We start from the raw sequence: 16,629 nt of genomic DNA, 5'->3' as shown, positions 1-16,629 counted from the left end.
TTTTTAACCACAGTAAAACAATATATTAAGTACAGAATTAGGACTATTTCAGTCTTAAACCTTCAAAATCATAGTTGCATAGCTTCAAAAGACAATGACTTAACATTTTTAGTTTTTTTCTTCTGTAAAACCACCCTGTGCTGTACTACTGAACTGAAAGCTAAGGGAATTTTCGTTTTGTTTATCAGACCATACTACTCTTAGCTGAAACACCCCTATCAAAGGTTTTCCTTCTTTACTACTGTGCCCTGTGAAAGGCACTGAGGCTTTGCTTGACTTAGGAGAAGTCTACAAAACTCTGTAAAACTCACTCTGACTAACAGGGAGGAAGTGGCAGGGGGAAAAAAGAAAAACCCAGACTATTAGCAAAAATCAGTTTTATTACTAGGGATCTAATTGTTTTAAAAAACACAGTCCTTTAACTTCTTAGCCTAACTCTAAAAAGGTAGGTTATGAATGGAAAGCTTGAAAAGAAGCCTTTGAACAGATACATTTTCAGTCTTTATATTATTTTAGTTTTTCTTAGTTAAAGAACTTCTGCTTTTCTTATCAAAAATAACTGGACCACTCTGATGCCAAATGAACCTGTTTGCCTGCATCGTCTGCAGCTTCTGAAAATGTAGCAGCTCATCTGTAAGTAGCAAGGCTCCATTTTTCTGTTCTACAGATCAGATAAATAACACACCCAACAAAACCCTCCTTAAAAGGGACTAGGACTAAAAAACAGGCATCATGTAGAATCCTTTTTTTTTAAAAAAAAAAAAGTTTCTACCAAGTTTTGATATTATGGAAAAATTCCTACCCACATCATTATAGCTTTCTATAATAGAATATTAAAACCCAGTATTTTAAACCTGTACCAAATCTGCAAGGGCAAGAAATCCACTGAGGAAGGCTACAAAAGTAGTTGTTGCTGCAGTCAATGCAAGAACAGTCCAACTGAAAATGCTTGAATTATCTTTGATCTCACTTCATTTAAAAGATGCAGTTTCAGATTCAGAAGTTATATTTAAATAAAGAAATACATTTGAAGTACTTCATATAATGAAAAAGCTTGCTCTAAGCAACACCTTTTTGGAGACCACATACACAAGCCAAAGTTTCCAGTACACAGCCTAGAAATTAATTTTAAATCCTGAAGAGCGTTCCCTTTGAACAGCATTGCAAAAAGCATAATCTCTTCATTTAAAAGCACTTTCCAAGTATCTGGAAGTTTTCTTGATGAGCATCAAAATAAAAAAAAAATCTGATTAAAATCTAATTCAGTAGAAATTGCCTATATTCAGTGCTACCTGAGGTTGTAAATGTTATAAAATTACAGTTATATGGTAATGTGTACAATACTAAATTAACAAACCGAAAGTAGGCCCTTTCTAAGCCAAATATCACCTAGAAATTAAGCTTATTTGAACAGAAATGAAAAAATAGGCAAAGGGGAAGAAAAAATTAATAATCTGCTGGGTGGTGGTGGTGGTGATGTTTGTTTTAGATTTAAGTACAAAGATTGCTAAGCCTTTCAAAGGTCACTTAAAATTTTCAGTTCTTTAGTGACAGTTGCAGGTGCTCCCTACCTCCACCAGAAGCACCATGGTGTTCACACAGCAAGACAAGCCCGCAGCAGCCTTGCTCTTTGTGGCCCTACAAGATCACACCAGCAGCTGGCTGCACGCACAAGAAACATTTTTTTTTCTGCCAGTGCTGTCAGCAACGTGCAAGACACCGATCTGACAGTTCTGCATCCCTGCAGACTCACACCAGGCACAGCAACTCATCTGCTGAACTGGTACCTCTTGACAGCTTGTCTTCACATTTCCTAACCTGGCATGGAAGCTAATCACATGAAAGATTGATCAAGACTTCTTTTATCACAAAGTAAGAATATGAATCGCAATGATTTATTAAGGAATTACTCTTTGCTAATTTTGCAAGTTATCACTGATGTGCAAATGAAAGGCATGGCTGAATCTACCAGGCAGTGAAAGAAGGCTCTTTGTCCTGGGAAGCAGACGTGTACTCCCTCACCAAATTAATCCAGCAGCAAACTGATGACCACATCCCTTGTCATTTCTTTAGCTGCACAGCTATGCACTAATACCATATACCTATACATTTTATGCACTGAAATCCCACAGGAGCACATTAAGCCAGCCCCGTATTTTTACTCCCCAAGATGCTGCTGGCAGCTGAGCACCAGGAAAACCTCGCAGAAGCTGAGCACATTGCCCCAGGCTGCTCAGTAACTCACTGGACTGGAACAGGAGCTCCTGGAGATCTTCCTTTCAATTAACTAGATAGCACTGACTACACACATGCACTCACATACATACTATTCAAATCTCTCCTGCAAGGACCGAGGGAAAGGCACAGTGGGCAAACTCTCAATCCCCTAAACATATTTTAAATAAACACATTTCCATTTAGTGTATGCATTTACTATGTAGAAGCACCTTACAATTTTTTTTTCTAAAAAGGATTAGATGGGATCAGACACAAAATCAATTCATGTCTATTAATCAGCGTAATTTTACTGTACCTTCTTTTTCTTTGTAATAAATCTTCTCCTTTCTTTCCCAGCTTAGCCAATCTACTATTGTTATACCTTCATTTTTTAACGTTGCATCTTCTCCCACTGTCCCCAGCCTATTTAAACTTGTATTTTTCCCCCAATCATTTTTATCTGTGATACTTCAAGTAATAATGCAAAGCAGTAAACAATATTAACCTAATATAGCTACTGCCCTAAGATGACTGCTTTCTTTTAATAACTCAAGTAATATTCATTTAGGGGATACAGAGAAGAACAGGACTAATTAACATAATTAGCTTGGAACAATACAATACTTGATATCCAAAAGAGGAGTCACAAAGACAGCTTTTAACTGAACTCATGTAAATAAGGTCTCACTTCACAGAAATGAAATCTTAACACTGTATTGTCCACAATATATAAAGATCCAAACTGGGTAAATTCACTGGTTTAATCAGACAGGAATCAAGAATCATTAGGTCTGGTATGTGCCTTTGCCCCAGGTGTAAGGACAACAGCCTCCCACCCACAGGCTGGGTGGCCCATGCTGGAACCCAACAGCAGTTCAAGGGCTCTGGCATCACAGCATTAAGAGAAAGCTCTAGACAATGTTGTGTACAGGCTTGGGAGCTGAAAAAACTCTGGGACCAAACCCTAACGCCAGTAACGAGCAGGTTCGAGACAATGACATGCTAGGTCTCCTACTAGAAGGCTCTTCAAAGACATTTCATGGACAGGAAATAGACTCCAAGGTTTAACTGGAACTCAGGATCTCTACTCGTGGTCCTCACTGGCGGTGATCTGCAGCACCAGCCAAAGGTCGTCTTTCTACCTTTCAGTCTGAACTACTTCCACCTTCTGGTGAGGACTGTAAGGCCTATAAGAAGTTAAAAACACACCTATAATTTAATTTTGAAGAACAAGGACTTGCTTGAAAAAAACTTTCATTATTAATTATACTCGATGAATGGATTTTACATCTTTAAATCCACCACGATGGCTAACACAGGTTTTCATAAATTTTTCAAGATCACTTAAAAGAAATATTATTCTTAAATGCATAAATATCTGACGCTTCAGAACATTGCAGATCTATGGTTTTGACCACTAAGCTATGTGTTGTAATTAGTCTCCTCAAGTAACAGTGGTAGTTTTAAATTGAAATGTCTCAGACTTAACAAGCTTAAGCCACCTACCCACTGCTGCTGTTTAAATCAGTCTTCTTTAGGCAGCACTTTGATATATTTGTTCAATATAAACACATGGAAAGACTTTCTCATATTAGTCACTCATCAGATTTATTCTTTTCCTACATTTGTATTTAAATCCCAAGTAAGTTCCCTGCTGGCTCAAATCACAGCATTTTCCTGCTTCTAGTTTGGATCAAGTAAATTTAAGACGTGTAAATGCACCTCCATCATTTGCAGCTTCAGTGTAGGAGGGAAGAAGTTCAGTGTAACGATCAGCAATCTTCATATGTTGATAACCCCAGAACTGTAAATTCTAGTGGATCAATTCAATTCTTAACAGTTCCAAGCTGTATAAACCCTGACACTGAATTTTTCTTTAGGGGTGTGGGGGTTTTTTGGCAAAAATTGACCATAACAGACTAAAAAAATCTTTACCACAAAGCTTACTTGACCAAAGAGCTGTTGTGTTCAAAGTTCTTTGTAAGGTGCATTTTCATTTCTCATAATTTCTATTTCAAACACACCACTTGCTTAACAGCCCTCTCTACTTGCTGTAGTCTTTCTTACCCCAGAGAGAATCAGTCAGTGCACTATGAAGAACTTTGGGGTCCTTTATCCTGAAACATGATGCAGGAATAAGTGTGACATGTACAAGTCATTATTTTTTTATATATAGTCAATTAAATTCAGTATTTCTATATTACTGAACTCAGTATAACGGGGCTATTAAAAAACTTGAATCCTCATCAAACCTGTGGTGCAATCCCTACACAAAATAGCTTCTCAAACTATTTCTCAATTGTTTTCTCATGCTTTCCTCAAAGTACTAAGTGCAATATCACCTTGTATTACTGCATGCACATTTTAACTGAAAACTATTCTGAAATCATATTTGCTGTCACATATTAAATACAATGTGGGGAAATGTTTCTTGCAGAAAACCCATCTTCATGGTCTTGCTAACTTGATCATGAAGAAATATATGCTATGCATTCAGGTTTTCATTCATGATGCAATGGTAAGTGTTTAAATTCAGGAGGAAAACATACTTGCTGCTACCCAGGAGAATTACTCTGAGGGCATTATTAAAAAAAAAAGATTCAGTCATTTATATAGTTTTGAAACTTCTATGATAAGGAATTTCCAAGTGAAACATTCACAAAAACATTAGTAAAGCACAGAGCTCAAATGCACAAGTGTCATGAAATAAATATATGAAAAGTGATCATGCACAGCTAAGATATGAGAAAGAAAGGCAGAATTCAGTTGGCAGATACCTAACAAAAAGGTTTTAGTACAAATGGAGCTGTACAATACAGAACTCAGATTGTTGAGTAACAAATTGCAAAAACATTTCAGTACTCAGATGTGTTAGGAAAAAGCAAATCTTCCCCAAGTATCAACAGTTTCTAGGCTGCGTAATTTGTCAGAAGTGAGTTGTAGGAGTCTAACTTTACTAGACAAAAAATTAGTGTCTCCAGACTAGAAAACCAATTCACAACAATAAACACACTGACTAGGTGTTCTTTTAGGTCTGCCTTCCTTCTAGTGTCAAATACACAAAACTGTCAAGTAATACACCGTATTATGGATAGTTACAACAGTGCTTTGCAACTGAATGATGCCTTATTTTGTATGTATACATACTGTTTCCGCATAGCTTTTACTGCCTCATGTCATATAATATACATACTGATCTGTGTCCTAAAGTTAGCTGAAAAGTGTCTTACAGTCATCTTATAGAACAGAAGATAAATAAGATAATTGTGTAATTCACAGGACACACAGCATTGTTACTTAGACAATTTTTATACTACATTATGTCACAAGATGGGCTACAAAGCAAACTGTTTTCTGAAGTCAACTGAAAAAACCCTCATTAACCATTAGGTAGAAATAAAACTATTTCAGTGTCATGCCTTTCTTTAGACCTCTGATTAAGTTATTCAACTCTTTGTAGCACAAATCTAAAGCATAACTTAAGTGTTGAATTCAGGACAAATTAATTTTCACAACAATTTGGATTATTAATGATTGCTTTAATGCTCCAACCTTTCAATAGACATTAACAGCAATAGTGTCATTTTCAAACCCAGTAATACATGGAACAGATTTCTGAAAATATTAAGGAGAAAGTAAGAAAGCTGTTTTTTAAACTAAATGATAGATTCTCCACAGATAAAATTCCATGGATCACTTCCTTGTTTCCATTACACATTTTACTTCTATAAATCACAATTTGATTGTCTGTGTCTATCAAAATAATTGGAGCTCTGCTATTGCAATCATCCACTTTGAGTTTTCACTCAATCTCTGCACAGTATGGGGGTGGTGACTATAGCAGATGAAAAAATACCTTTCAGAAGTTTTGTTAAAATTCATATGCAAGCCAAAGCAATTAATTAACATACAAGATAAGGCAATTTGATATTGCACAATATAAGTACCAGGAAATATGCTGTAACAAAGAATTTAATGCAGGTAAGATTGGATTGCATGTGATTTTTGTGACTAGGCTTTAGTTACAATTATTATTTGTGGATTCTGTGGATGTTGCTGCCAATATGCACAGCACTGTGCCATGAACATGTAGCTCCTGCCGAGAAAGTCTCAGGTAATGCAACTCTCAGACATAAGATAAATTAAAATCAAAAGATTTATCAAATTCAATTAAATAATTCTCAAAGTGGAGACTTTTTAGTAATTTACTGCTTGGGAGAAGACAACTTTGCTATAAAGTTTGTATTGCCAATATTAAAAGTGATTAAGAAATTAACAGCAAAAAGATACCTGTATTTTCACTGCCACATGCTAAAATAGATACTTCCTTGTGTCTTTAGTGAAAGGCATGTTATATGCGCAAACTTTAATGCCTTCCAAGCTTGGAATCAAGAAAACCTTTGAGAAAATCTATAATCTGCTTAATTGAGCACAGCAGCATTTCTAGTGACTTCTGATGTCACTAACTGAATATAAACAAACACTGAGGTTAAAAACATCTTCTCAGAATCACATTCTGAGTGTTTTTATAAAAGAGTAAATTTTATCTAAGCTACCTTACAACTCTCAAGAGGGTAAAGGCAAATGAAAAAGAATGAATCTCCTTGCCTTGCTTCTGATTTACATCTGATATATAAATGTCTAAAACACCTAGGATTTTTTCCTTAAGCATACATATGTGTGTGTGTATATATATATATTGCTTTTAAGTAATGCTTAAAGGTTAGTTACTGTACAGCTCTCTTACACTATATATTAATAGCAATCCAGGATTTACATGTTGGCAGCTTTATCTGTATTAAAATTCATGTGCTATACAAAGCATATTCCAACATTAACTAACTAAGATGGTAGTGTTCCAGCAATATATACTTGTTCACTGCTGAAGCTCAATGCTTTATGTACCTGCACTTGCTTAGTTTATGAAATAATCTTCTGCAGTCTCAAATTCCATTTTGGTGGATCTTTCACTTGGGTTGAGAGCAGCAACATCTTTGCACTTATAAAAGCTGTCCAGCCCCAGACCTCTTTTAGCACTTTTTAATTATAGCATCACTGAAGCACACTCTGGCCATTCCTGTATTCTGTTATTTTAATCTTCTAGAAATGCTAAATATAGTAGGAAATGTACGTGGCAATAATGAATATGTTATGTTAAATCCTTACATTTTAGAGTTTAAAGAGTAACTCAAACCCAATGCATATTGGTTTATGTATATTGTATAAATTAAATCATATTACCATATTCAATCATTTTTTCAGTTCTGCTACCTAATAACTCTTTTCATAAAAGGAAGCAGTTCACGAATTCCTCGTACACAGTGGGTGATCTTTTACTCAAATCAAGTAGCAGCAGCTGTTAACAAAAATACACTATTTGTCCTTAGTTGGCAGAATTATCCTGCAGCTTATTTTTTGTGTTTGCAATCAAATCTGCGGGATTGAATTCACCTCATTTCCTTCCATAGCTGCAGAGGGTTGTTGAAGTGACAGCCTGGACTAACTCAGCTGAAAGAATGTATTTAAAATTCAAACTTCAGCTTTGGTCCTAAGAATAAGAGTAAGAAATGGGTACAATTATGACAGCTTTAGGGGAAAAAAAAAAAATACACACCATTTGAAACGATAGCAAACAACAGAACATTCCTTCCTTCCATGGAAAGAACGTGCATAAAGGGATAGTAATAGAAGAACCATACACTACATCATCATGAAAACAGAGGGGTGGTGAGGTGGTGGTGGGTGGTAGTGGGAATTAAAAAAAAAATCAAAACCTCTTCCAAATGATTCTTAAAAAAAACAACTTTCATTAACAAGAACAAAACTGAATTAAAAGAGAAGAGCATCTTAAATGCTTTTGTAAAGAATTTGAAATTAGCAGTCCAAACCACAGAAAAAATTGTTAACTTCTAGACACATAGATATTAAAAATGGATGCAACCATGAAAGCACTGCACATGGGCAAAGCTGCTGATTTTCCAATGGAAGCCAAAATTAAACAACAAAAGCATAGCTAAGAGATACACCTGACAACCTAGGACTCTCTTTTTGTGGCTATAAGTACCAATCCAGGATGGGTTCTTTAGCTGTTGTTTGAATTACAGGTGGTTGGCTGCTTCTCTTCATACCGGTCCAAAATAGATAACTTCAAGCCTTGCACAAAATGAGCCGATTCTGGGTTCAAATAGCCTCCTTAGCTTTCTGAGGTTCTAAAGCAAGCCTGTCTCAAACAGTGACCTAGCCAAAACCAGAAGACTGACCCTTCCTCCTTCTTCTGGTGAAGTTCTACCACCAAGAATGCAAGTGGTGTGCAAATACTGTGAGATCCTATATGATTGTTAAACTCACAGGTGATCATCTGGGAGAGAAAGTCTGGCATTCCTCTCCCTTCTGCTAGGTCTGGTTTAGACAATTTTCATGGAACACCTTTGAGCAAATGGCTACTTTTGCCATCAGGCTGGCAAGAAATACTTGTTAAAATAGCAAGTGTGAGGAAAAGTGAACAGCAAAAACATTGAAGAGTTCCTTGCACCACCGAAACATTCAAAAACATTTGCTATTGCAAAATAAGATCAATTTAAGGAAGCAATTACTGAAAACTGCCACAAACATCTCATGCTTTTAGAATTAAGTTCAAACACATCCATGTAAAGAAAAGGTTCACAATGCAACCACCACCATAAGAGGAGATGAATGCAGAGATCAAACTGCACTGTCCATCATGGAAGCAAAGCTGTAAACTAAAACAATCAGGATGGATAACGACTAAGTAAAATTTACAGCAAATCCAATGTACTCTTCCACTGTCAGTGACATTTAAATAAAACTCCCTTTTTTCCTTGGTCTCTAAAACATATGTCTCCAAAACTTAGCCCCATCATTTCACAGCTGCATAATAAGCAGAGATTCATTTCAACTTCTCAGGAGTTCCATAACTGATAAACAGTAAAATTTGTAAAACTTCTTCATTAATGTTTGTTATGATTTCATCAGTGCTGTGTTTTCAAACCAGGCTTTGTGATACAGAAATGCAATTAAAATATTTAGAAGTAGTTCCCTGTGAAAGCATGCAAAGAGAAAAAAAAAAAAAAAAAAGATTTTCTCTAATGCTGGGAAGATGGACCTAAAAAAAGCAGCATTCTGAATGTCAATTACTAACCCAAGAAAACTTCTATTTCTCTCCTTAAATAAAAATAGTATCTTCAGTGTACATTGGAGCAAAAGGGAAGAAAATTAAATAGAGCTGAAATTTGTGGTTGGTTTGGGGTTTTTTTGAACACCAGTTTTTCGTTACATTGATTAGCAATTAATATTTCACAGCAAAATCAGTCCAGTGAAGTGATTTTTTTTTTTCTTTGGCAGCTGAAAGAGGCTGAATTTAGCACATTTTTTTCCCCCAAGGCACGAAAGAATTAAGCCACCCTCCTGACAAGTAGGCCTGACCCTGTCTCACAAAGCTGAGAAGAAAAGAGGAGAGGAAAATGACAGCAAATCCCTACTGAATGACCACAATACAGTAAGATTTACATTTATCATAGAATGGTTTTGGGTTGGAAGGGACCTTAAAGATCAACTAGTTATTTATAATTGAACTGTTAAGACTAAATATATCATTGTTCTTTTAGCCCATCATCATGTCACTTAATGTGTTTGGTAAAACTTACTGTACCTAGAAAATTAGGGATAGTGGCTGTGTGTCACTATGAACAATAACACCTGCAGCTCTAATAACCTTAGAGCTCTTTCCTTAAACTTTGATGTACAGACTTTTCTACTAAAAATTGGAAATTAAAATGATATAAAACTCCTATTCTTTACATACTACTTTGAATATTACCAAATAACAGCTACCACTCTTCTTTAATTTCTATTACCCAAAGCTTTTGGCATCTCAGCATAACTGCTTTTGCTGTCAAGAACCCTCAGAAATCAGTACTTATATCTCTTATCTAGAGAGACTTTACCTGTGTACCTACTCAAATCAGCAAGGTTTGATGTGTGAGAGTTATTGTCCTTGGACACGTGGTTCAACAGGCACACTGTAGAAAGTATTAGGGGATGCACAAAGAATATTTTAGATACAAGGGCTATTTTCCAGCAAGGCTATCTATAAATTACCAAGAAACAGAACAAAGGAGAGGACAACTAGTTGCTTATCATGTTGCTCCCTATTAAAAAGTTCAGGGCAAAATAATAATACTGAAAAAAAATCAATAGCTTAATTTGGAGAAATCTAATGGAGTATCTCACAATTCTTGATTGAGCTCTCCATTTCTTTGCTCTCCTAGCTCATTTTTGCAGCTAATAAAAACACAATACATATTTTTGAAGAGTAAAGTTTGATAGAAGAGAGCAGATAGGCCTCTATCTTAGCAAAGGAAAGAATAACTAATTCTGCATTTAAAAAGCATCTCTGGCAACACAATAATCTCCATCATCAGCAAACTACTCTAAAGGCATGTTCACTGTTTTAAGAGACTCAGGGGTAAAGAATAAGAGTATGAGTCAGATTCTCAGCTGCTGTAATTTGGTATGATTCCGTCAGGATCACCACTGAGGTATTATAAGAGCCATACAACAATCTAACCCAAATTTTTAAGAGAGCTTTCTGAATGTTAGCAGGTGGGAACAACCCACACATCTGTATTTTCTACCATTAGTACTCCTATTGTACATCTTTTCCTTCACTAGAGGAAAAAAACCAACCAAACAAAAACAACCTTGCAAAAATCCAATCTGCCCAACCTCACTACGCTAATCCCTGGATATTCATCAGCATAAAAGCATCTGCCACACTGCACATACATACCCAGTTTCCATTTAATGAACAGGTAGTAAAAGAAAAACATGTTTAAGGTGAATCAGCCAAGTTATAGACCACAAAACTTGACAATATTGGTTAATGCTGTAAGATAACAATTATCAATACAAGTTAACACAGACCTTGATATTAACAAGACCTGAAAAGAATTAATAGTGTGCAGGTTGGAGAAATAAAAGTCTTGAAAATAACTGCTGCATTTTTAAAGTGATATCATGACAGCTTTTGATTTTCACAGCTCATTGTGAAAAGTTAACAAGACAATTCAGCTGATGCCGTTCATCAATGAATGATGGCAAGAAAGAAGCTCTTGTAAAGATGCAGTAAATAAACTGTAGTTTCTTCTGTTATTTCTACTTTATAGCTATTAAGACCCGAGCAATTGTAATGCTTCCCACAATATATTAGTCAGCATGTATTAGTCACAAATTATGTTTCCCAATGTAGAGTAGTAAAATTTGGCCTTGAGCTCTATCTGCCCTGAATTCCAAAAAGTAATGCTATTTTCTTCTTACTTAGAACAGCACAACTGTGGTCTTAAACAGTTTTCTTATAAAACTGAACACCTCCTTCTACAGCTAGGTGATGTACAGAAAGAGATAAATAAAACAATCAGACAAGAATATACATACTTGTGTGTATATAAACAGAATATACACACCAGATAATATAAATCCAAATTGTTAACTCAAAAGGAAAGGGGCAGAATTTATTTATTTTTTAATACTTTTTGCTTGGTCACTGTCTGATGAAAGACTGAAATAACTAGTTCCAACAGGTACCAAACAAATGATCCCAGCTGATGTCTCATCCTTGAGAGGGAATGTCATTCAATGACTTAGAGATTATGGTACAAAGAAGTGCAGAACCTGGCAGTATATTGAACAGGGGCATACTGGTGTGGAGCCCTAAGTTAAGCAAGATGCCTTCCAGCTGTTCAGAGCCAGCTGTTTGCTCAAATTTTAGTTTTCTGTGCTATCCTAGGAAAAAACTGAGGCTGTTCTGCTTATCCTGCTTTCTGACTTTCGGCTGGGTGCTGAAAGGCCCAAAAGAGGACTGGCTCTTTAAACATGAAATTGGTGTTGACCTTCTGAGTTGCAAAATGTTGCTTTCAGCTTCTACCCTGTTCCAGGAGAATGTACAAAGTTTAAACTGTTTTGCAAACCCCTATCAACCAGTGCTCTTGTGACCATTTGACCTTAATATTTGACAGAGAAGGGAGGAGGGGGAAAGAACAAAGTTTTTTGATCCTTGTAGCTAGCCAGAAAGTTTGGCAAAAACTAAACACAAGGATACATTCACAGAAATATATCTTTAAATATATGCTTCAATGATCTTCAGTTAAAGTTTAAATTCTTATTTATTTACAAAATGTTGACGGGCATTTGGTTTTGTTGCTTTCTTTTGCTGCTTTAAGACCTTTAATAATGTAACTATAAAAATAATCATATAATTGCCATTTCTAAGTAGACAAATTAATATAGATATTATTTAAACTGTAGGCTTAAAAAAGAAATCAAATATCTTTTAAAATATTCCTAGTAGTAGTTGGGAACTTGCCACTACTCAAGGAATATTAATTCTAGTAGCTTTTTTAACTATCCCAAACCAGTAACAAATCAACTAAAGAATTCAAAGAGGGGGAAGGGGGAAAGCCCAGATCCCAAGGCATGACTGGAATGCCTGCTATGAGCTTCAAGACACTCAGAAATTCCTTTAGTTTTTTTCCCCTGAAGTTATCCCCTTATCAGTGCCTGCTGCTAGAAAAACTGCAAAGTGAAGTATCTAGAAAGTAAATAAAGTTTCTATGAAAGAACAGTCCACAGTGAAAAGATTAAGAACATTTACTTTAAAATCTAGCCAGACTCTAAGATATGACAGAAGGGAACTGTTCTGTTTGGGGTTTTTTTGTGGTGTGCAATGGGTCCAGTTTTCTGGAGTAGGGGTTTTATTTTTTGTTTTCTACTTGTTTGTTTTGTGGGTTTCTTTAACTGCAACACTGTACTGCTTTTCTGTGTTTATTCTGAGCATAAAATGAGAACTTTTGATTAACTCAGGGGTTGGGGGTGGGAAGTCGCTTGACACAATGGCTTGACAATGTTGACCAAAAAGACACAACAAATCCAAGAGGAAAAAAAAAAGAAAAACGCTCAAATAAAAAACATATTTTCATGGATACCAAACATACTCCATTTTCTTAATTTCCAAAACCAGCTGAAACAGTTTTTGTTATGACTATCTGTGAAGAGATCCAAGGCATTTCTCCCATTCCTAAAACACTTGATTGAAAAAGTCGTGTATTATAGACTGAGACTGATCTGAGCACTACGGTGGTCCCCTGAGATAGTGTGCTAGGCATCAATCAACAACAGGTACAGAACAAACTATCCATCAGACACAGTTTCAAGTATACATTTTCTAGAAAAGATTATTCAATCATATCAAAACACTGGTAAAATGTACACACAAACACTGGTGCTAGATTTCCTGGAAGACAAAAAAAAATGTTCCTTTTAAAAATTAATGACTTTTTCACACAAGCCCTATTATTCAGCATTCCTGCACTATAATGTGAAAGCAGGAGTCCAGCAGGATTTTTAATGGAAAAAAAAATGGTATTGAACACTGACCATGCCTTGGGTATGAGTACCCAACTGTTGGGCAGGGAAGTTGCTGCCTTTCTCTAAAAGGAAAATATGTATTTTTAGGATTATAGGTAACCACAGTTCACCTATAAGAAATATTTGATCATAACTAAGATAAGCTCCCGGACATGGGCTCCTCTGAGACAAACCTTATGCAAGGCAAGAGTAAAGTTTTAATAGGCACTACTCCATGTATACGAGGTGACATTGAGGAAGACCAACAGTACTTGACAGAAACAAGTCCTACATTAAGATGAACAACCCTAATAGAATAAATACTGTATGAAATTGTATTGAGATCAACCAATGCTACTTGACCTTTTTTGTATTGCTTTTCAAATTGAGATTAATGTAACAGGGTTGGGAATACTGCATTGGAAAAAACAAAGAGCCATCAACAGGGTCCACATGGACCACGTGCAGCATAATCTCAGCTATGAGAAGGCACATCAGCATCCGAAGCATAGTGCTCCCAGAACTGATCTATGTCCTCAGAGTCATTTGAGACCTCTGGACTCTGAAAAGGTCTTTTTTCCCCCTTGGAAAACAGCACACTGAAAGCATCTCTCTTCAAATACATTCTCAGCCTTACAGAAGGAAGAAAACACCGTCGGGTTTTACTACAGACAACCTAGTAACTATGGTTGTGTTTACAGTGTTCTGGTAGCAACAGAAAAACCTTGCTTCCTCAGCCAGTATCTCAGTTACTTTTTTGTGTCAGTGAGTTTCCAGTGCTTGACTCCGCACCCAGGGTGGCAGTTCCCATCACTACGTGTACTGGGCAGAACTGGTGGGGTTTCAATAGCCAGGTGCTGCAGAGGCGACCTGTGTGGGAGGGGGCCATGACCTGCCCTGTGCCAGTCATGGCTGCTCCAGCCGGCTCTGAAACTGCAATAACCCAGCCACCATATGCCAAAACTTCAGTCAGAGCAACCCGTGACACCGCTACTAAAATATAGTTTTAAAAGCATGGCAACTGCTAGAGGCAGGAGAAATGAAGATGTGGGCAGAAGTAAAGGTGATTTTGCTTCTCATATAGATCATACAGAAATATGTTGTTGGGAACATGGCTGGAGATGCACTCTTGGAAGGAGGTGTGCCATGCTGAGGTCAGGAGGGACATCTCCAAGGGGACTGCAGCCCACAAGAGACCCACACTGGGGCAGCAGAAAACATGTAAGACAAGAGACAGAAGACAAAAACAAGAAACCAGGAGCAGCAGAAAGAAGCCATGACATGATGGACTTCAACCCCCCTGCAATGCCTGTTGCTTCACCAAAGGAACTAGGGTGAGCCAAGGGTAACCCACAGCAAAAAGCAAGGGAAGTTTGTCCTGGAGGCAGAGGGGAAAGAGGTGTTTCCCCTAGGTATCCATTAAAAGTTTTATGTTTCTGGATCCCCCTGCCCAGTATCCATCCAGTTGTGTTATTTGGCAATAAATTAAATTACGTAAAAGATTCCCCCGGTTGAGACTGGTTTGCCCGCAACAGCATATGACTTAAATAAACCATAATGGCCACCACTCCTTTACAGCCTCGCAACAACAGTAATTGGTAAGACCAAGTTTTCTACATTTTAGCCAACAATGAGATTTTAACTCACTCTTGTTCATGCACGCTTCATGCAATTTGTAAGCTTCTCTACTGAAAACACACCCATTACAATTTAGTCAGAAAATCACAGAATGGTCAGGGTTGGAAGGGACTTTTGGAGATCATCTAGTCCAACCCCTGGTAAAGCAGGTTCTCCCAGACCAGGTTGCATAGAATCACATCCAGGTGGGTTTTGAATGTCTGCAGAGAAGTAGACAGCACAGCTTCTGTGGGCAGCCTGTTCCCCTGCTCTGCCACCCTCAAGGTACAGAAGGTCTCCCTTGCATTCAGAAGGAGCTCCCTATGCTGCAGTTTGTGCCCACTGCCCCTTGTCCTGTCACTGGGCGCCACTGAAAAGAGCCTGGCCCAATCCTCCTGACAAGATCCCCTCTTGGTCTTCTCTTCCCCAGGCTGAACAGCCCCAGCTCTCTCAGCCTGTCCTCATCAGGGAGATGCTCCAGTCTCCTCACCACCTCTGTAGCCTCTGCTGGCCCCTCTACAGCAGCTCCCTGTCTCTCTTGAACTGGGGAGCCAAGCACTGGACACAGCACTCCAGGCGGGGCCACACCAGCGCAGAGCAGAGGGGAAAGATCCACTCCACTCCCTTAACCTGCTGGCCATGCTCCTCCTAACGTGCCCCAGGGGTCCCATTGGGACTTGGCCATAAGAGCACACTGCTGGCCCACGGGCAGCTTGCTGTCCTCCAGAACTCCAGGGTTCTTCAGAGCTGCCTTCCAGCAAGTCAGCCCCAGCCTGTACTGGTGCATGGGGTGGTTTCTTCGTATGTGCAGGACCCTACACTTGCCTTGGTTGAACCTCACAAGGTTCCCCTTCACCCAGCTCTCCAGCCTGTCCAGGTCTCACTGAATGGCAGCGCAGCCTTCTGGTGCACCAGCCACTCCTCCCAGTTCTGTATCATCAGCAAACCTGCTGAGGGCACACTCTGTCCCTGCATCCAGGACAGTGATGAGAAGCTGAACAGGACCAGACCCAGCACTGACCCCTGGGGAACACCACGAGCTACAGGCCTCCAGCCAGAGCCTGCACCGCTGGTCACAGCTCGCTGAGCTCTGCCGCTCGGCCAGTTCTCAGAACACCTCACTGCCCACCCACCTCACCCACACTGCCTGCGCCTGCCCATGGGGATCTTATGGGAGAGTGTCAAAAACCTTGCTGAGGTCAAGATAGACAACATCCTCTGCTCTCCCCTTGTCTAACCAGCCAGTCATTCCACCGTAGAAGGTGATTAGGTTGATCAGGCATGATTTCCCCTTGGTGAATCCATGTTCAGTTCCTGATAGCCTTCTTTTCCTCCTCATGCTTAGAGATGACCTCCAGGGTGAGCTGTCCCATC

General features: G+C 38.2%; 1 protein-coding gene across 3 annotated transcripts in view; it reads right to left on the bottom strand.

Annotated features, from left to right (window-relative positions):
• Positions 1-16,629, bottom strand: part of USP6NL (USP6 N-terminal like) — a 130,816-nt gene that overhangs the window by 49,328 nt on the left and 64,859 nt on the right. The gene's annotated exons all lie outside the window — the stretch shown is intronic.

This window comes from Falco biarmicus, chromosome 5, assembly GCF_023638135.1.
Source record: "Falco biarmicus isolate bFalBia1 chromosome 5, bFalBia1.pri, whole genome shotgun sequence".
Classification (NCBI taxonomy): Eukaryota; Metazoa; Chordata; class Aves; order Falconiformes; family Falconidae; genus Falco; species Falco biarmicus.
This window is presented reverse-complemented; position numbering and strand designations above follow the sequence as displayed.